At 38.6% G+C, this 22318-nt stretch overlaps 1 long non-coding RNA gene across 1 annotated transcript; it reads left to right on the forward strand.

The window, feature by feature from the left end:
• Positions 1-167: 167 nt before the first annotated feature.
• LOC148964971 (uncharacterized) lies at positions 168-20231 on the forward strand. Its single transcript, XR_016150741.1, has 2 exons — positions 168-395; positions 18928-20231. It is a non-coding gene; the product is annotated as an uncharacterized LOC148964971 (long non-coding RNA).
• The last annotated feature ends 2087 nt before the right edge of the window (positions 20232-22318 follow it).

The raw sequence follows: 22318 nt of genomic DNA on the forward strand, positions 1-22318 counted from the left end.
TAAAGCCCTTTGAAGCTGCAGTGAAACTCTCTTTTGGACCTTGAACCGTTTGGTTCCCAATGAAGTCCATTATATGGAGAAAAATCCAGGAATGTTTTCATCAAAAACCTTAATTTCTTTTTGATTGAAGAAAGAAAGACGTGGACATCTTGGATGACATGGGGGTGAGTAAATTATCAGCGAATTTTTTTTTTTTTTTTTTTTTAAGTGAACTCCTTTAAAGGTGCAGTCTGTAAGAAGACAGCTAGTGGTCGAAATAGGTACTGCAGTCCAAATCCAAAATATCGTAATCGCTGTTTCCCCGCCCCCTCCTCCTTAGACTCCATGCTGGCGGGTTGCCATTTTGAGGACACACAACAGGAACAAGCGCAATTGACCATGAAAGCGAGGACACTGTAAGTTGATGAGTTGATGATTATCTGTGTTTCAATATGCTCTTGTTCAGATGTTTTAGATGGATACCGTGGCTTTTTAGGTTGGGTAGAATCTGCAGTCTCTGTCCCGCTGGCATCCCATGGTGTCGAAATAGCCTATTGGGTGAACTGGCAGTGGGCGGTATCACACAGACCAAAACAAAAACAGAAACATTCCCAAACGCACATTTCAAAGTAAAATAACTGGCTGTAGAACTGTTTTTCAGAGAAACGAATATGTGAACTCAGCATGTTTCCTAAATATCATATCAATATTATGGTATTTATTTTCATGCTTTAAGGCGAGACACGGCAGGCAAAAACGTTCAATTTTGAGATTTTGGGCAATTTGTCTTCAATAACATGTCTTATTTCAGACTTGTGTAGAAAAAAAGTCCAAAATACACATTTAGGTCTTTATTTTACAACACTCTGTGTGTTTGCGTGTGTGAATTTCGCCTAAATTCATCAAAAGTTGCCGTTTTTAATCATCCCGCTGCTCCGTGATCGCTGTCTGCACCGTCATCACACAGGGCGTTAGAAAGCTCTCTCTCTCTCTCTCTCCTTTGCAATGCTGCCGGATCCAAATATGGTCATTTCCTGTTTATCAGCAACCAATCATGAAGTAAGTGGACGATTTAATTCTATATAATACTAATCAAATCTGTAATTGTGCGATCCTAAGGTGGTTGGAGTCTCTCAGTCAGAGACATTCACCTGTGTGATGGACTATTGATAATCTGATGTGTTGTTTTGGATGTTATGACCATGATGGATGAAGCAATAATTAGTTTTGGATGTTAAACAGTGTGATATATGTATTTTACTTGGACCTAAAGCATATATTATATAGAAATTAGTGGAATTTTGTCTTAAAAATCTTTAAAGGCCGTTTTTTAAAAATATTTTTTCTCACACTCCTAGTGACGATTTGCAAATGCTGTAGCACCTGCATACAGCTAACGTTACAGTCGTAATCCTGAATATATTATGATGGCTTGTCCAAGGGATTTGTTAATATATCAGTCTTGGCCTGATTTATATGACATTTTATACCTAAAAATAGGGCAGAAATCATTTTTTTATGGCAATTGGCAGTATTTTCCGATTTACAGGGTAACAAAAAGAGATATTCAGAATCCCTTCTGATAATGTCTTTTCACTGAATCTATCAACAAAATTCATTAAAATTCAAATTATTTTGAACATTGTTTTTTTCAATGGTCAGATTTTTCACTTCAAAATATGCAAATGAGTGCATATTTAATTAGATATAGCCTGATTAGCATATTTAAACATAAAATTACATAAAACTTGCAATAATTTTTTTTACTCCTATTCATGTAATCAACTGGTAAAGTGTCATGGTGATATCTGTAAGTTAAAATATATTCACCTGTAGAGTGCCCAAGTGATGATGTCACTTTGTAGGACAACTCGGAAGCTAGCGGCGCATGGGTTCCTTCCCTCCATCGAAAAGCTATGCATTTTCCCGATTGACTTTTGGAAAATCGCAAAAAAAAAAAAAATAAGATCTGTGTTTAGCAAAGAGATATGACCCTTACACATTTTGTCTATCAAGATAATCTTTACAAGTTAATCCAAAATTTATACATTTTGAAGCCTATAAAGTTTAAAAAAAAAAAAACATAAGCAGAAACAATAAAGTTTAAAAAAACCACAAGGTTATAACTGTGTGTTTTATGTCATAGATCAAAACGTGAAAATATTTAGAGGCTTTGTTCACCACAGACCTTATTCAGGCGATTTAGCAAAAACCCAATGAAAAATCCCATAGACTTTAGAGCGAGGGAGCCGGGAGTGCTAAAATGCTAACTCACTTCCGCGTTTTGGCCAACAACGTGACAACTTCGGCACTCTATACAGGCAAAAACTTTAATACACCTTTAAATGTGTATGCCTTTTTTTATTTGATTAGTTGCACAAATGATTAAACTGTTAGATACCTATGAGTCACGTTTAGGTTCTGGTAACCTTAAATGCGCTTCATGAGGTGTAGCATCTAATTTAACTGGTTTTATTTAAATAAAAAATATTGTTTAATAAGATTTAATTAAAAAAATTCCCATCAGATCCAACCCGATCTCACGAGAATTCGCACAAATTTTGGGAGGTGGCTAATTCGTAAAAATTCGTACGACCTCACTCGTACAAATTAGTGCGATTTTTGCTAAATCGTACATATTTTACGAATTGGCCAATTCGTATAACTTCGTAAGAATGACTACCCCTGACCCCGCCCCTAAACCTACCCATCACGTGGGTTTGGACAAATCGTACGAATTCGTACGCGTGAGGTCGTATGAATTAGTACGAATTAGGCACTTTTTAATCACTCGTACGAATTGGTTGTGAGGTAGCGTAGTCAGATCTCCATTATGAAAACAACGGCAGTTTGAGTTTTTAGGTACTCAGTCGTCTGGTCTCTCTCAGCTGTCTGTGTAATGCTGAGCGCTGACATTCAGTGCCGGATGATTGAGGAAGTTCGAGGGTTGGTGGTTAAACAAGCTGGTTGAGATTTGGTATTTCCTGTGTTATTAGAACAGAAAGTCTCTTTCTGCCATGTGGAAGAATAATCAAAGTCTGCATATACAAAGAAACACAATCTACCGTTTCTACTTCCAGCTCTACAAGAATGCAGGGATATTTGCTGGTGAACAGTTTTAACCTTTAACTCTAGTCCATCCATGACAAAACACTACGCTGAAGCATAAAACATACCCAAACCACAGAAGTATAAACCATAATGTTGTACCGAAAGCACTGTGTTGCGGCTGAATTTTAATCTCTAACCAGAACAGTGAAGTACTTGTAGATGTTTTCTCCCCACAGTCCCCTGGGCTGCGACTGTTTTCTTTGTCTTCCTCTCTTTCAGATTTGTATTCTTGCTGGAGGTTAAAGCTCAAGGAAAGAATGCTAATGGTTTAGTGTTACCAGTTCAGTAACATTTCGGATCTGGTCTCAGTGGTTTTGTTGAAAAAATTACATGAATAAATAAAGATGTTTATTTTAAGTAAGATACTGGGGGAGATGCTGTTTTGATCTTCCAACCTTCTAGTAGGGCTTTGAATGATGTGTTGGTGTTGTTTAAAGTAAGATTATATCAGATGCTCATTGTAGCTTTCATGTGCCAACTGCAATAAGTTGCATTAAAAAAATGAGATACCAATCTGTTAGCTTTTAAAATGGGATTGTTCTGAATTAGTAATTATATTGTTATGAAGCAGGATCCAAGTGCAACGGTGTTTTTTATTAAATAAAAGAACAGAACTTTGACATAAACTCACTCTTAGAAAAAAGGGTTAATTGGGGTTCTATATATGAATCATAGAGCTCTTTACTCAACTCCAAAGAACCTTTTATGCTGAAAAAGGTTCCATAATGACAAGAAAGAACCCTTTTGGCACAAAGGTTCTTTATAGCGCGTGACGTCACCGTCGGCCGGAGCGCCTGCAGTTCCTCACAGTGAGTGGCAAAAAGACTGAGCGGCTGTATATGTTTTCAGCGTGAATGCCGCGAAAAACAAACACTCATATAAAGTGGGAAAGAGCTTTGCGATTGACTTTACAACGAAATTTGACAAAAAATCGGAGGTATATTTTTACAGACTGCTATAGAAAGAGGAGCAAATGAAACCACTGGACTCCAGTCAGCGAAAGCTGGATTTGCAGTTATCATTTTGTGTCAATATGCTGAATTTAGGGGTAAAACCATACCCATATATTTTTTATTGTGATATAATAACTCATCAATTAAATATTTATCATTGCATATTCTGCATTATTGGATGTTTTTTAATAAACTTTTTTTTTTAATTAACACTGACCAAAAGAAAAACCATAAAGTTTTAGGGCTGGACGATATGATGATATATATAGGCTATGTTTATACTGACAGTGTTATCTCTGAAATAAGTGATCACCCGGATTTAGACCTACCTACGTATATTGTATTTATGTAAAGCGTTCACATACAAATTTGCTTTATGTTTAGGTCTATATTACTTTTATTTTATTTTTTATTTACCAGAGAAAGGGGAGGTAACCTGTCCTCGTTATAACGTCATAAAGATTCAAGATCAGTGCGTCTGAGCTGCAGAGAAGAGAAAGATAGCCAAAGCTCGGTTTACACCGATTGAAAATTCTAGACACGAGGGGACTAAATACAGGCTAGGGGAACTAATAGTAATGTTAAAAACCTCAGAAAGTGAAAATTTCATGTCAGGGGACCTTTAATGATCGTTTTTTTCATGATGCGCGAAAGGGGAGGGAGTGGTGAGCTAACTTGGTTTGTTTGGGATCTCGCTTCAAACACAAACAGAAGTGAGGTCACCCACAATCGCTGATACAACCTTTAATCGATTGCTCCCCAGATGTAGAAACTGTATTAGGAATTGCATACCGTCAGTGTGATGTCACTGTCCTTTATTCATGTACATTCCACAAAGTCAGCATGGGCGTCAAATGAATACAATTTGGCATTTAATGTGACCTATAAATGTCAGCCACATAACTGTTCCCTGCCATTTGCTAATATGACGACTCCTCTTGCTGTCTCGTGGTAAAGTGTCCACTTAAGAATTGCAATAAAAACTGCTCATTTAAAATAGCTTATTGATTTTCCTCTAGTATATTACACCAATGCGGACACTGAGCTTGTCTCCAGAGCTCTGTAAGAATGTGCTTCCTATTCTCAATGCTGTGCCATGTAATGACTGTGGGCCGCTTTGCCAATGTAATTCCCTGTATAGTCCACTCTTTCTTATGAAGGTGAGACAACCGAAACATCACATTACATTTCAATTTTTTTCTAAAGAGGGATTCTATAATTTTAGACAGTTTTCATCAAGCTGATATTAGTTCTTTAAATAAGTTTGGTTTTGTTTAGTAATTTGATAAAAACGGGCATGTGACCGTTGTGACGTCATGATTGATCACTGAGGCGCCAACTGGATTGTTTTGGGATCTTCGTGAGGAGATTGATGCTAGAACTTTAATTTCTACATTTCCATAACTGTTTGTTTAACACCTACAGTATATAAACTCTGCTAACCAAATCCGTGCAAGTGTGGGCGGGGCCTTGATCCGCGCTCACTACTGCGCAGACTCAAGATGTCAGCGCCATATTGGGACACTGGCGGCTTCACTTACTACAGTGGAATAGAGTGAAGGTGCGTTATCCACATTTTTTTACATTTTTTTACTGTAATCTTTCCTGTCCCTCAAACAGAAGGTGCTTGCAACACCAAGGTCATTGGTTTGATTCCCAAGGAAAGAACTAATAAGAATGTAAATGTGTACCTTGAAATGCAAATGCAAAAATGTAAATCGCATTGGATAAAAGTGTCTGCCAAATCCATAACTGTAAAACAAACAGAAGTAGAACAACACACATTTGAGAAATAAAAGTATTTCCGAAATTGTACTTCAAATAAAATCAGGGAATTCGGTAGAAGTATGTTTAAGAAGGGTAAAAGCTGGTGTGTAAGATGTAAAGCCTAAATGTAATCAGTAACATCTTAAAATCAATTCTAAAACATAGCAGGAGCCAGTGTAATGCAGAACAGTTCTGAACAGACTGGTGTCAATCAATAGATTTTTGATTCAGGCAATTAAAAAGATGACTGCAGAGTTCAAACGTGATGAAATAAAAACGTGTAAAATGTCTCAGTATCTTTAAAAGTTAAAAAGTCAACAGTGCAGGGTCAGTGGATTTAAAGGGGACTACAGTATTTTCTTCCGTGTTTAAAGGTGGAATACCTATAGATTTTTGCATTAAAATATCCCAAAATCACAAGGCCAGTGTTGTACATTTAGTTAAGATGACAACTCACAATATTCCATATGTTTCAAACAATGTTTAAATCGCGAGAAAATTGAGATTTTAACCAAGGAAACAGGACGTGTGAGCAGGGGTGAGCTGGGAGCCGCTAGTCAATCGCGTCATATCCGCGTTACCTCGGTTTCCGCTCGTACTGCGTGTAGTCCTGGACAAATGCGGAAGTTGTAGTTGTGCGTTAGCGTCTATCAAGCAACAAACGACAGCTTGTTTCGCGCATTTGTTATGGAATGGAGCACAATTATTCTTTTCATTTATTCTCGGAATGTGAACTGTTGGCTGTAAAGGGGGTCGCACACCGGACGAGAAGCGTCGCGCCACGTTTAGGACAACTCCACAGTATCGAACACCGGACGCGCACTTTCTCATCAGTGTATGGCCAGCATGTTGACAGAAAATGAAGATAATGTCTGTTCTATGTCTGTTCTATGTTATGATTGTACTGTACAATTAAATACAACCGTTGCTGAGTCTGCATTCTGAAAACTTTACCTCAGATCATCCATTAACTGAATGAATTGAGAATCTCACCTGAAAAATCTAATAATAACATCAGCAATTGTCATTCAAGCAGCTAATTTCTGTAAATCACTGCAAAACTAAATGCATATTGCAGCAAAGGGCAAAGTCAGGATCCATTAGCAACGGTTTGAGACAAAAATAATTAAAATTTTATATAAAACTATGTAAATGGCGCTCTGTGGCGCTGCAGGATTTTAAACACGGTCCTGAGGCATTGCTGGGCGCCGCGGACAGACGCCGAATGGTGCCGCCGGTATGTGTACACTTATAGATAATAATGTGTTCGAATAATTATGTGGTGCGACGCGGCGCTGCAGCTTCTCGTCCGGTGTGCGACCCCCTTAACGTTAATTTTGTGAAACTGTAGCTGTGGTTGAATACTTACACGACATGAAAAGATGTGTCAAATGTACATTAAATTGATTTTTTATTTTTTATAAAGTTACCAAGGAGGACCAGCCACTTCACCTCCTTGCAAGAGACCTGCCCCTTCAAACCCTCTCCACCATAGCTTCGTCCAGTGACTCGTACAGTAACTAATTTACTTTTAAACCTGACTTTTCTTGCGGTTATTTCAGTTTAATGAAAAACAAGCATGTCATTAAACGCAACGTTTAAAGAAATCGAACTTTACCTCATCCATGACAACTAATTTTCGATTCCCGTCTGACTGATTTATCCACGGTGGAGTTGAAAACAACAGTTCCCATCATTCCGCGTTCCTCCACGGCGTCATCAAGCAAAGCCGTTGTTGTTGTTTTGAATGTAGCGCCCTCTAGCGGCATCTAAATCTTAGGTATTGCAGCTTTAAGTACTTTAATTACTTCCCCTGTGCATCTACCAACCCTAAAAATGTGAAAAGTGACAACCCAACTTTATTTTGGCAACCCTTTCTCTGCAAGCATGACAAAAAATAAGCCGTCTGATTTTGTTCACTTTCTGACGTAGGAAGGGAAGGGGATATAATCATAATATTATCACCCCTTAATCTGCACGTTTCCACCCGTGGTGTCGTTATTTGGTTTATGTAAGCGACAACAGTGTAAAACGGAGTAACAGAGTAAAATTTTGCAAAGCATGCAAACTGCTCTGTCGTTGCTGCACAGACGAGCACAGAACACTGTTTGACCAAAACATGTCATAGCTGTCTTATAAAGACCTCAGGCAACTGTCAACTTGTGTAAAAGTTAAACGAGACAATCAATGTAACTCCACAACAACTGCAGAGAGTTGTCTAAAAGTTGAACCTCTTCCTGAGTCTCTCTGTAACTTCCAAAAAGGGACAATTTTGGCAAGCTATAATAAATGATCCGGGTGGTATTTTGAGCTGAAATTTCACAGACACATTCTGGGGACGCCATAGATTTATAATACATCTTATGAAAAGGGGCATGATATGTCACCTTTAATGGGCAGGTAACTGTGTATCGTTTGCATAAAAATGAAAAGAGTCACCGGGCTCTATCGTGCACCCGGCGCAAATGACTTTATACACCAATGCATGTCTTTCTTTCCTATTTTTCAACCGCGCAAAGCGGGCTTTTTCCCTCCACAGACGCACGTCGGTAAACTAGGAAATGAACTTGCGCTCCCTGGGCGGATCGGCACAAAAAGGAGGCGTGTTTCGGCGCAAACATTCCCTGGTGCTATTTTACACTTCCAGAAATCAACTGCGCGTTGCCAGTGGTGGAACGTAACAAAGTACAAATACTTTGTTACTTTACTTAAGTACATTTTTCACGTATCTTTACTTAAGTTGAATAAATAGTGCATACTTTTTACTTTTACTTCGTTACATTTTGCAGCAATTATTCTACTTTCTACTCCACTACATTTCTACAACTTCTGTTACATTTTCATTACATTTTCTGATCAGTTTTTCCCCCTGCCAAAACGCAATCTGACCGTCCGTTCGTTGCACGTTTGTCTCACCAGTGATGTTTGGTTGCCATAGATACATCAACTAAATGCGTCTCGCACGCAGTGTGTTTATCGTGCAATTTATACGCGAAAATTTGTTTTTACATGCATAGGAAACACACCGTGTGTAATATACGTTTGGTTAGGATTATGGCAAGCCAAGAGGTTCAGAATTACACCATAAATGAATCGCGTTTACTGCCAAACATAGTTATTAACATATAGTAAGGATAAGCATGGTTTATATTGCCTATTGCAAGCTTGTTTCAGAAATGGTGAAAAAACATTTCAGAAAACATTTTTTTCCATCATTATTGAACATCATTATAGGATTATTAGGTTGAATGAGTTAGAATTAAATGTTTTATTAATCATTAGAAAATAGTCAACCAATTGTTATGCAAGTAGGCTACTTTTACTTTTAATACTTAAAGTACATTTAAAATCAGGTACTTTTACTTAAGTATGGTTGTCATTGTGTTACTTCTACTTTTACTAAAGTAAATATGTATCTGGTTATTTGTACTTTTACTTAAGTACTAAGATTCAGTACTTCTTCCACCACTCCGTGTTGCGCGTTGTTCATAATGCTATTCATGCTTGGCCATAATGTAGCGGGTGCACAACACGCATACACTTTGATTCTCTCATCAACACAGATGCAGCAGTTTTTATTTTTGCAAATCATACATTATAACAAGGAAAAAATATTAACACATGAGGGAAATCATTGTGGTGTCCATGAAGATGAAAAACCCAATTACCCAATTTTTTAAGGCTAATTGTAGTACTGAAGGATCAGACCTGTTTGCCCAATAGTGGCAAGAAACATACGTATATAATGTTTAACTGACGCTGATATGGGTGGGTTTCTCCCATCTCCATACAACGTCACTTCTCTATCTTTCACTGCCCTAACAAGAACATCGGTCTCATCGGCTGTGAACGCTCCTATAATAACAATCCGCCATGCAACATGCGCACTTGTTCTTAAAGGGTATGCTGGATGACGCTCTGATTATTTTACGTTACGCCCAAACACACCTATGAATAATGAAGCTACTTCAGACCAACCCCTATTAAACTTGCGCCGGGCGCAAGGGTCATTTATTCCGCCGGGAAAATAGCAACAGCGCCCAAGACCCGCCCATAAAGTTACTTGCGCTTTGAGCTCGATACTTGCGTTTCAGAACGTTAAAATAGGGCCCACCATGTCTTCGAATAATGTGCCCTAAAGGAAGCATATATAATGAAAATAAAATTGGTCCCAAGACCGACCCCTGTGGCACACCATACTTCATAGTAAAATAAGAAGATGTGCAATCAAACAAATAAGATACAAACCAGTCTAAAACAGTGCCAGATATCCCCTTCCAGTATCGCAATCTCTCTAAGAGGACCGTATGGTCAAGAAAGTAACTTGTATACACTCACTGACATCAATACAGCCCATAATCCTGGGGAATCTCATCTGCTCTTTCTGTTCACACGGAGAAGAAGGGTTTTTGTCTCACTGACTAAGGTCGAGCCTGGTCACAGACACTTCTGTCCCCAGTCATGTCACAGAGGCAGGGCAGGATGTAAGGCACATGCACCAGTCCCATCCACCAGTGCCCATCATCTATCTGGAAAAACACCAGGTCCACTGTTTCATAGAGCCCTATTTTTTGTCCCTTCCTCACCTCTGAAAGAGAAAAGGTTACATTCTTGCTCACAGTAAGCATTTCTAGGCTAAAGCTGCTGCAAGAACTTCAGTTTTCATGGTTATCTATATTCCTAGTTTCTATTTGTGAGCCTTTTCACACCCTCTGTCAGTCTAATCCTTCCCTTTCACTCTATGGCTACTTGAGATCCACTTTCCCGCAGAGTTTAGCTCCATCCCTAAGCAAACGCATGTAAATTAGCTTAATCAAGGTCTTCAGGTGTGGAAAGCAGGTCTGGGCAGAGAGCCGTGGGAATGAAGTGAGGCCACTGGCGCGAGTACTAATGAGTGTTAGGGCACCTCGAAGGCCAGAGATGCCCATGCCATTGTCTGTAATGGGTCCAGTTCATGTCATTGATGTCTCAGTCTCAGGCACAGCCACAGCCAATTCCTCACCATGTCACAGCTTCTCACACCATGTTGCTACTATATGTTATGGACCCTTTTCAAAGACTGTGATCACGGGTTTAGGTATACCTCGTGACAAGGTTTTCATATCTTTATTTTATTTTTTAATGTAAATCTACATTTATACTGCTATACTTTTGTGTTATCACTTTGATTAGAGAAGAATTAGAGAAGACACATTTACTGCTGCAAGGGTGTTTCTAGAGCCCCTTTCACACAGCGCGTTGATCTGTGTGAACGCAAACACGACCCGGGATTGATACCGACATCGATCCCGGGTTGGGGACCTAGTAACATTGCTGGAATCAGTCCCGTAACGCGCGCTGTGCGAACAAAAGCCAAGACCAATGCCGTAAGGAGTGTGTTATAGTGCCATCGCGCGACTCTGTTGCTCTTAGAAGAAAGTTTGTGTTCGTCATCAACTAAGAAAGGACGAACAAATATCTGCAAACTCGAACAAAGCAGAGACCAAGAGATCGTCGCTGAAGCTGAAATCGTTCACCAGCTTTGTGGAACGGTATGCGCGTGTACATGTTTTCGACGCGTACGTTACACGTCTCGTCCTAACGTCATGTGTCTTTCCGGGATCTTTACGGGTTGTGTGAGAACGCACTCACAGATCCCGGCAAATCACTGGCAGTGTGAATGAACCGAAAACAAGAAAAACCGGGGCAAATGCTGGGTCACATTATCCGTGTATTTTCCGGAATCTCTGTGTGAAAGGGGCTTAGGACTGCAGTTGGGAAAATGACGGCAACTTTGACTTCATTCTCTCTTCTGACTGCTGCAATTAATCTATATTTGTTCCTCTTTTACAAAGTCATGGAAATGCAATCATGGATTTTTCTTTTCTTTTTTTTTTTCTTTTTTGCTATTGGAGCAAATGGGAATGCAGTACATTTAAAAGTACATTTGCTGCCGTCTCCTGTTCACCACCATAGTAGTGCTCTACTATGAAGACTAACACATCTGAGAGCCCCAGAAATGTGAAAAGGGTCCATTCATTGAAAAATAACAAATTCAAAGAATAAATTCAAAATTATAGATGTAGTATGTCCCTGAAGGTATTCCAAATAAAAAGCACTTGAAAAGTACGTTTTTAATGAATTCAGCCCAAGTGTTCCTAGTTTAAGTAATTTGTTTTTGTATAAATAAATTCCCTCATATTTATCTTGTCTGTTGTCGTGCATTGAATATTTACTCTAACAAGTTTATTAAGCTCATGAAAGGTTTTGTCAAATTATGTTCAAGTCAAGCTTTCAGTAAAGCCATTTGTGTTCTTGGTTGTGTAGTTTGTTACTTTGTCACACAATAAATCTGCACTGTGCGTGTGTGTGTGTGTGCGTGTGCAGATTTAGCTATACTTAGACTAAATTTATGAAAATGTCCTCAAAAATAGGGTGAAGCATGTGGAAAACCAATGTGATTTGATGTGGTAATCAATATTTGAAATGCTCACAAGTCAGCCAAATCATGTATGACTATGAATGTAATGATGTCAACAGGTTTCTTCTGAGGGTTATGGGTAGTGTAGTAACTGTCATTAGCTCCTCAGACCTTTGTGTGAGTGTGTCTTCCTGGAATCCGCCCTTGGTAAACAAACAGCAGCTGGTGCTCATCATAGCACCCCCGCACCTACTATCGCACACACACACAAGTCTGACACAAACTATGTCAACAAAGAACAGCTTCATCCATTCTAAGCTGTTAAGTGTGTTTTATATTATTTCAGTTACTCCATCAGTCATTATCATATAAACAACATTTCTCTTTGGGGCTGAACGCAAACGTTTCTTCGATTTTTTTCAGTGTTTTGATGGGGATAAATCACTTTTTTATGTACACCAAGTGTCTGGTGGAGAAACATGTAATAAAGCTTGTCACAGTGTAATTACACATTTAAATACTGAGTAATAACAATTAACTACTAATGTAACTACCGGTTGTGTATTTAATTAGGGTTAGGGTTTGGTTTAGTGTTATGTAATTATACACAATAGTAATCACTATACTAACAACATGTAACGTGTAAGAAGGACACAGTAAAATAAAGTGTAAAATAAAAATACATTTTAAAGAAATCCGATGAGTGATAATACTTTCCTATGAGGAGGAATTTAGGGCGGTCTGAAGTTTGGCATGCTGAGACAGAGCTGATCCCGATCGCCGCCTTCCTTTGAGTGTCTCACCTCTGAGTCCCTTTTCCCCAAGTGGGACCCCAGTCCAAACACAAGCCTACCCCGTCCTGCCCTGCCCCATCCAGCCTCCAGGCGCTCACACACCAGCTCCAAACCACAACCACTATAGCTTCATTATTCAGGTTACGGATAATGAAATATTTTATGTGAAGTTAAATGCATAAGTGCATTTTTATGAGCAGCACTTCTCACTGGAGAATGTGAAATGCTTCAGTGTGTGGCGCCTGCATGACCGTATTTACTTTGAAGAACAGGTTACACTTTATTTCGATAGACCATTTTAACTACAAGTAACTTTTCAACTACATGCCAGCTGTTAAGTTTGGGTTAGGGGAATAAGATGACTTGTAGTTGCCAAGTTACTTATAGTCAGTTGAGTGTCTGTTGGGGAACCAACAAAATACAGTGTTAGCAGACAGTTACTAATACTCTAATGACAGTTAGTTGACATGAAGCTCCATGGTTAATAGAATGTCTAAAGTGGGCTATCGAAGTAAATCATTATGTATTAATAATCTACAGTATATATTATAAATAAAGAGCACATAAAGTACTTTTACTCTGCCACGCACTGGACAGAGATGTGAAGGCTGAGGATCCAAATGCAGTGGTTTACTATAAGGGTAATCCACAATTTAAGTCAGAAAAGGCAAAGGTCATACACAAACACACAATCCAGACATTAACTGAGTGCAGGGGGGAGGCAGACGGGGAGATCCAAGAAACAGGGAGAAACTCAAAAGAACCAGGACACACAGGATAAATGGATTACATTTGCAGTGACACAAAGCAGACTTCGCAATGAATGACTGAATCGAGCAGGCTTATAAAGGGTGAGCCAAACAAGGTAATGACACACAGGTGGAAGTAATCATTGATTACGAGTGTGGCCAGTGGGAAATAAAGGCCATGTCCACAGTAATACGTTTTCGTTTGAAAACGTATATTTTTCTCTCCATTTTGGCCTTCCGTCCACACTGAGACGCCGTTTTAAGTCAACGAAAACGTATCGTTTGGAAAACGCTCTCCAAAGTGGATAAATTTGAAAACGCCGTTTTCGCGTCGTAGTGTGGACAGTGAAACCGGAGGTATTTCAAAACGATGATGTAAGTTTAGTCATGTGATCCATGTAGTACCAATAGATATTCATGTTTATCGGTATTGTGCCTGTTATGTGTTATTCATTTTTACAATGTTGCTAAAATATGTTACTTTCTAATTTACTTAATTTGTGCTATTGTTCATAGCACAGTACCGCAAAGATGACAGATAATGTAGTCTACTCACATTTGCTGTCCTGCGGCAAAACAGGAGAGCAGTTGCGTTTTAGACCAAACATATGCGACCTGGACGCATCAGTGATGGTGAGATATTTTGCTAAATAAAACTATCCTGTTAGAAGAATTGCGCGATAACTTTATTATTTATTTTCCCCTCTCAGTGAGCTTTTGTGAAGTTTCATGCATGCACAGTAAAGTGAATTTAGAAGTTTCTCATCCACACTGAAATGTCGGAAAACGCCTGAAAACGCTAGTGTGGACAGAGAGCGTTTTTAAACGAAACCCCTGTTTTCAAATTTATCCAGATTAATGTGGACGTAGCCAACGTCTATGAGGGAATGACAACAGTCCGGGGTGGAGTGCCCTTTAGAGAACAACCAGGACACTCCAGCTGGTGATCATGACTGATATATTAAGTACTTTTATAACATATGTTGTCATATGGTTTTCGGTATTACATTAAAAATTTAGTTTTGTACTAAATTTCAGCATCATTTTTACAAATGTGTAATCAAAAATATATTTAATGTAACAAACAATTTTCAAACAGAAATGACATTGAAGTATATTTCAGTTGATCATAAATGTTTGTTTCCAGGCAGCAACATAGTGTCGGCCTACGCTATCTCACGACCAATTCGTACGAATTCGACGCATGATTAAAAAGTGTCTAATTCGTACTAATTCGTACGACCTCACTCGTACAAATTTGTGCGATTTGTATAAACCCACGTGATGGTTAGGTTTAGAGGTGGGGTAAGGGGTAGGTCATTCGTACGAATTCATACGAATTGGCCAATTTGTAAAATATGTACGATTTAGCAAAATCGTACTAATTCGTACGAGTGAGGTCGTACGAATTAGACACTTCCGGCTACGTCACCCGTGACCTCTTGAACGTAATTACATATTACGTGACGTTACAAACGCGCCTCACAGAATAGAGCAAGGCTAGCATTTGTCCTTAGAAAAGTTACATTTTTGGAATAAGTTTTGAAATAACCGATCGTTTCGCATGATAAGACCCTTATTCATCGTCTGGTGTCGTTTAAAGACATTTGAAGCTGCATCTGAAACTGTTATTAATCTCTTTTCGACCTTGGACCGTCTGGTTCCCATTGAAGTCCATTATATGGAGAAAATCCTGGAATGTTTTCATCAAAAACCTTAATTTCTTTTCGACTGCATGAGGAAAGAAAGACGTGGACATCTTGGATGACATGGGGGTGAGTAAATTATCAGCAAAAGTTTTTTCAAAAGTGAACTAATCCTTTAATTACTTAATTTAAAAATATGCTAAAGTGTACCTATTTTTTCACAAGGGGTAGAGACTGGAATATCATACTGTAGATACTTGAGAATAGGCCCTTTTGACTTGGGCCTGTGAGTATCTTAGCAAACACTCATAGAAACTATTTAGCAATACAATAGTAACAACCCAACTCGGCAGTAACTTTTGCACAGTGCAAACTGCACTCAAATGTTTAGTCTAGATTCGTTTGTTTAGTCTAGTATTTGGACGTTCAAAGTGAAAACCAGAACAAATCAGAAACAGGAGGAGGACTCATTTCGGGATCCAAATGGACTTTTCACACTTGAAAATGTCATTCTTAACCCTGGGCAAACATTATCCTGGGTCATGTTGTTCCATATGTAAGACAAACACCATATTTCATATAGGCCTTTTATACTGGAATAATTCATCCTGGGTAATCAGTTTTTGCGATTTTACAATCTCATGTTTGCATATTTATGAAGTTAATAACACTGATTGGACAAATATAGCACACAGCAGGCATACAACCCGTTTTAATAATAACCCTGTAAAAAAGGAACAGAAAATAAAACATTTCTCAAATACTATTTAGATTGACACATTGGTCAGTGTCAGCAACCTTTTACTCAGCATTTGGTAAAAATGACAAATAATAAAATACTTCAGGCTTTATTTTGTACCCTATTTGTTGAAGGCTCCAGAAATCTACTGAACTAAGAGTTTCATGCAATTTGTACAAAGTTAGATGTCAGACATCTGTGCAAACACACAGACGTGGATTCTCTATTGTTTCTGTTTCAGATTCCAGCATATGAAGAAAGTGAGATGCTGTGTTAGCAAACCCTTCTTCCAAAGAGTTTTACAAAAACAGATATGCACATCCTAGCCAGAAAAAAAAAAACACTGAAGCATTCATAGCATGAATCTCCTAATTTTTCCTAATATTCCAATTTTCCAGTCATTTTTCTGACGCAAATATGGATATGGAGTTGATTTCAAAAATTTGAATGTTTACCACAGTAAAAAAGACAGATCTACCCTTTCTAGACATGAACAGTGACTCATACTCAAGTGACAAATGATTTTCTAAAACAAAATGTTCCACATTTTACCCACAGGCACGGACAACAAGAAATCTGAGCACTGGAATTATGTGCCTTCAACTGGCCAATCAGAAACAAATATTAAATACGAACTTTGTTACACCACATGAGAAATTTTTCTTAGTCAAGCAATATTTTTTGAATGAACTGTTTTTAGTTTAGTTTGAATCCAAAGAATGCTTAGCTTGGATGAGGCAAATCTTCTGTCTGAGGTCATGGTGAATGTGGTTTGGAGGAGTGAAGATCTCAGGAACCCAAACTAAAGTTCATGACTTATGTTTCCTCAGGCACTGAAATAGAAGCTTTACAAATCCTAAAAATAAACATTACAGGAATGCATGAAAGTAAGAGTCTGGTATTTTAAGATTGCATCTGTCAGAAGTTTTAATACCGTTTTAAACATTGTGTGCTGTGTGATGTGTTCTATGTACAATTATATACAGAATTAACTGGATATTTGTCTAGTCAATTCAAGTCAGCTTTATTTATATAGGGCTTTTTACATATATAGCAGCTTTAACAGGAAGATAACAGGAAACAATGCAACAAAGTTTGTTCCTGCTGTACAGCAGATTTAGAAGAACTTAACTAAGTTCAGTGATGGTTCACTTTCATGGTTGAAAAAGTTATTAGTTTAGTGCATTTATATGCACTCACCTAAAGGATTGTTAGGAGCACCACACTAATACTGTGTTTGACCCCTTTCACCTTAATTCTACGTGGCGTTGATTCAACAAGGTGCTGAAAGCATTCTTTAGAAATGTTGGCCCATATTGATAGGATAGCATCTTGCAGTTGATGGAGATTTGTGGGATGCACATCCAGGGCACGAAGCTCCCGTTCCACCACATCCCAAAGATGCTCTACTGGGTTGAGATCTGGTGACTGTGGGGGCCATTTTAGTACAGTCAACTCATTGTCATGTTCAAGAAACCAATTTGATTCGAGCTTTGTGACATGGTGCATTATCCTGCTGGAAATAGCCATCAGAGGATGGATGGCCATGAAGGAATGGACATGGTCAGAAACAATGCTCAGAAAAACATCCCCCACACCATTACACCACCACCACCAGCCTGCACATTGGTAACAGGGCAGGATGGATCCAGAATTGAGCCAAAATTGGTTGATTCTCCTCTGGCCAATGAACCAACAACCAACATTGTATGATTATGATTCAGGCAGCATTATAGGTCAGGAGTCAGATTGGATAGAAGCATTATATTATTCAGTTCATCTGTAGAAGATCAGAGTGATAACGCGCGTATGGAGACGGATTTGTTGAGGATCAGTGCCGATGGCTGTCGTGTCAATGAGGCCTAGTTGACACAAGCTCTTCAGGGATTTGTGTTTGTACATAAGATAGGAGTAGTTCTGCAGACCGTTATCTAATACCAGGATTATGCCATATATAAGAGTTGTATGGTGTGAGTTCATGGCTTGTCAGAGTTGATTTGATGATCATAGATTTTTTTTTGATAGAAGATCAGACATTTATTGACATTATTTCTTGATATTCTGCCTGGTCTGAAATTCTGGTGCTGCTAGACCTCATTGAGCTTTTTTTTTTAAATTATTTTTATTTTGTAACCCTTTTTTAGAAACGTATTTGAGTTAGATCATCCTCTATTGTTTTTAATAGTTGAATAAAATTGAGGTTAAATAAGTCGGAGAGATTCTGGGATATGTTTATTCCTAATGTAATATTATTTATTGTGCATGCATGGTGTGTCCATGCTGGTGTCATGTGACGTCATATTCAATTGTAAGATTGTTGATTTGGTCCAGTTTGAGTGGCAGAATTATTTCTGTTAGTGATGTTTTGGGATTTTGTATGAAGAGTAATACGTCATCAACGCTGATGACGTATTACTCTTCATACAAAATCCCAATATAAAATTCTATAGAGAAATTTTATGATTGGTGTTATTATCATTCTGCCTTCCTGCGGCAGCTAGAGGCTCTATTAGAGTGAAGAGTAATGGCCATCCTTGACTCGTCCCTCGCTGAAGCTGGAATGGGGATCATATGATGTCATTCGCTATGACAGATTGATAGTTTTGTTTTTGTTTTCCCTGTGCATGTATTTTGACCCAGTTTCCTAGTGTGTCTGATTAGTTATCCTGTTCACCAGTCATCTTGTTAATGAACTCATTAGTCCCGTGTATTTAAGCCCTGTGTTCTGATCAGTTCCTTGTCCTGTCTCCGTTAATGTTATGATGCGTTATGTCTGTTCTTCTCCATAGGTTCACTCAACGCTGCGTAGCTAAGACGCAGTGGGAACGCCCTCTGGGTGTGCCGGGTGTGTCCGAAGCCTGTTTATAATCACGCCAATTCGCGCACGCCATCTGCTACTCAGATTTCTCTGCCTTCATGAAGCGGCCAATCTAGCCCTTCGTTCTCGGTTGTTCTGGCCTAAATATTAGGATTTTAGCATCTGCATTCTTCATCTGCACTTCAATGACTGTGAATAGTGGAACTCGGTTCTCCTTGCGGTGAAGTGCCATGGAATTTCGTTGTTGCCTGCCACCATGCGCTCGCTACTGACGAGGGCAGTAGCCCTGATCAGAAAAGTGGAAGTGGACCTCAGCAGGATAACTCTGTTAGAAAAAGGGGGCCTACCAGACTTACACCTTCATCATCCAGCTAACAGGCTGGAATATGGAGGCCTCAGAAGGAGACTTTCGAAGGAGAGGAGGCCTAACCATGCAGATGGGACAGCTAGCTTAACCAACACCAGAGCTCAGGGAGCGAGGGTCCTAAAACTCCTCCTCAGAGAGGGAGGGATCACTTCTCAAGCTCTACCTGGAGGGCTGTTTGTACGGAGGCCTCAACATGATGACATTGAAGCAGAGATTGAGCCTGGTTTCTCCCAAGGTTTTTTTCTCCATGCTGTCATCTGATGGAGTTTTGGTTCCTTGCCACTGTTGCCTTGGTTTTTGGCTTGCTTAGTTGGGGACATTTAATATTCAACAATATTATTGATCTGTGTTGTATTCTTTTCATGTTATCACTGTGAAGCTTCTTTGATACAATCTGTATTGTAAAAAGCACTATATAAATAAAGGTGACTTGACTTGACTCTCGAAGGAGAGGAGGGCTGACACTCGTAGATGGGAAAGCTAGCTTGACTAACACCAGAGCTCGGGAAGCGAGGGTCCTAAAACACCTCCACAGAGAGGGAGGGACTAGTCTGGTAGGAAGGGGGGGTTCACCTGCACCCGAAAGATATACTTTTTTAACCTAGTTTTTGTAATCCTTAAGGTGTCTAGAAAATTAATTTTGATGTTCCCCGCGCAAATTTTTGTCCCATATGTGATTTTTTGTATCATCTTTTGTGTCCGTGCTTGATTTTTGGCTGCGTAAAATGAAAACTTTAAATCTTCTGAACAATACATCCTACGGACACAATCTACCCCATTTTCTCTTCGTCTTTGCATGAGGAATTGATAGATATGAGGATTGTCTTGATTAGATGATGTATAGTGCATAAACACTCAAATGAACACCAACAAAAGGAAAAATAAATTGTGACATTGGATCACTGGAACTCCTGCCCTTAGGACCATATTGATATATGTTTTCTAACTTTTGTACTTTTACAGTCTTTATGATGTCTAAGAAGCAAATGTTGATGATCCCCACCTGAAATAACTATCTATCCATCATTAAAGTGCATCTGTCCATCATAAAAGTGCATCTATCCATCATAAAAGTGCATCTGTCCATCATAAAAGTGCATCTATCCATCATAAAAGTGCATCTGTCCATCATAAAAGTGCATCTGTCCATCATAAAAGTGCATCTATCCATCATAAAAGTGCATCTATCCATCATAAAAGTGCATCTGTCCATCATAAAAGTGCATCTGTCCATCATAAAAGTGCATCTATCCATCATAAAAGTGCATCTATCCATCATAAAAGTGCATCTGTCCATCATAAAAGTGCATCTGTCCATCATAAAAGTGCATCTATCCATCATTAAAGTGCATCTGTCCATCATAAAAGTGCATCTATCCATCATAAAAGTGCATCTGTCCATCATAAAAGTGCATCTATCCATCATAAAAGTGCATCTGTCCATCATAAAAGTGCATCTGTCCATCATAAAAGTGCATCTATCCATCATAAAAGTGCATCTGTCCATCACATAAGTGCATCTGTCCATCATAAAAGTGCATCTATCCATCATAAAAGTCCATCTGTCCATCATAAAAGTGCATCTATCCATCATAAAAGTGCATCTGTCCATCATAAAAGTGCATCTATCCATCATAAAAGTGCATATGTCCATTATAAAAGTGCATCTATCCATCATAAAAGTGCACCTGTCCATCATAAAAGTGCATCTGTCCATCATAAAAGTGCATCTGTCCATCATAAATGTTCATCTGTCCATCAAGTGCATCTGTCCATCATAAAAGTGCATCTATCCATCATAAAAGTGCATCTGTCCATCATAAAAGTGCATCTGTCCATCATAAAAGTGCATCTATCCATCATAAAAGTGCATCTGTCCATCATAAAAGTGCATCTATCCATCATAAAAGTGCATCTGTCCATCATAAAAGTGCATCTATCAATCATAAAAGTGCATCTGTCCATCATAAATGTTCTATTATTTAAAATGCAAAAAAAATAAATAAATAATAATAATATTTTCAAGGTGAAAAGGATTCATTTGCCTGGATCCACGCCGAAGAAAACGTCTAAATGTCACGTTTTTAATGAAGCAGCCTAATGAGTAAAATGTCTATTTTTCCGGCGTCCCCCAGCTCCTCGTTTAAGCAAAAGGTACGCTAAAACAACGTATTACATCGACGTTAAACTACGTTAACCGTGTTAACCATAACCTTTTAAATACTCTACCTAGTTACGAAACTCCTGTAACTTCAGTGCCCAACCCGTATCACGACAAGACGTGAAATAATCATGTTGGTCCACTTTGGAAAATGTGTAGATGTCACGGTTTAGTTTAAACTCAAAACCATAAATAGACCTATACTGCCCTCTTGTGTCAAATTATATTTCTATATTTATTTTTCCAACAAATAAAACCAAACCGTCAATAAAAATTCATTCAATACACCTTTGAACTCAACAGATTAAGTGGCTCAATTGATAAAGCGTTGGGCTTTAAGCAAGAAGATCTGAGTTTAAATTCCATTCTTGCTTACGTTAAATTGTTGTGACTATATCAAACAAAGTGGCCAAAACAACATTTCTCCAACCCGGTATCACGACAAGACGTGAAATAATCACGTTGGTCCACTTTTGAAAACGTGTAGATGTCACGGTTTAAACCCCCTCAAACGCATAGCTGTCAACATTGAACACTGAAAATAAGGGAGTTTTCCCGGAATCCATCCCCAAAATAAGGGATTTTTTTTTTTACACGATTCTTACCCACAAACTTTAAAAATAAAGCACTAATCCTTAAAAGTCTAAAGAGTTAATAACTAGCCTAGAAACTAGTGTCATTTAAAGAAAAAAAAAATCTACATTTGGATTAGCGGTGTGTTGCTCTTGCCTTTGCGACAACAATTTCAACTGTTATCACATCTTCCAACCCCACAAAATAGGGAAGTGCGCAGTCTGTTTATTTCAATTACATTTACACATTTTGTGTAGTTTT

This window comes from Pimephales promelas, chromosome 25 (genome assembly GCF_988280905.1).
Source record: "Pimephales promelas chromosome 25, fPimPro1.hap1.1, whole genome shotgun sequence".
NCBI classification, from domain to species: domain Eukaryota; kingdom Metazoa; phylum Chordata; class Actinopteri; order Cypriniformes; family Leuciscidae; genus Pimephales; species Pimephales promelas.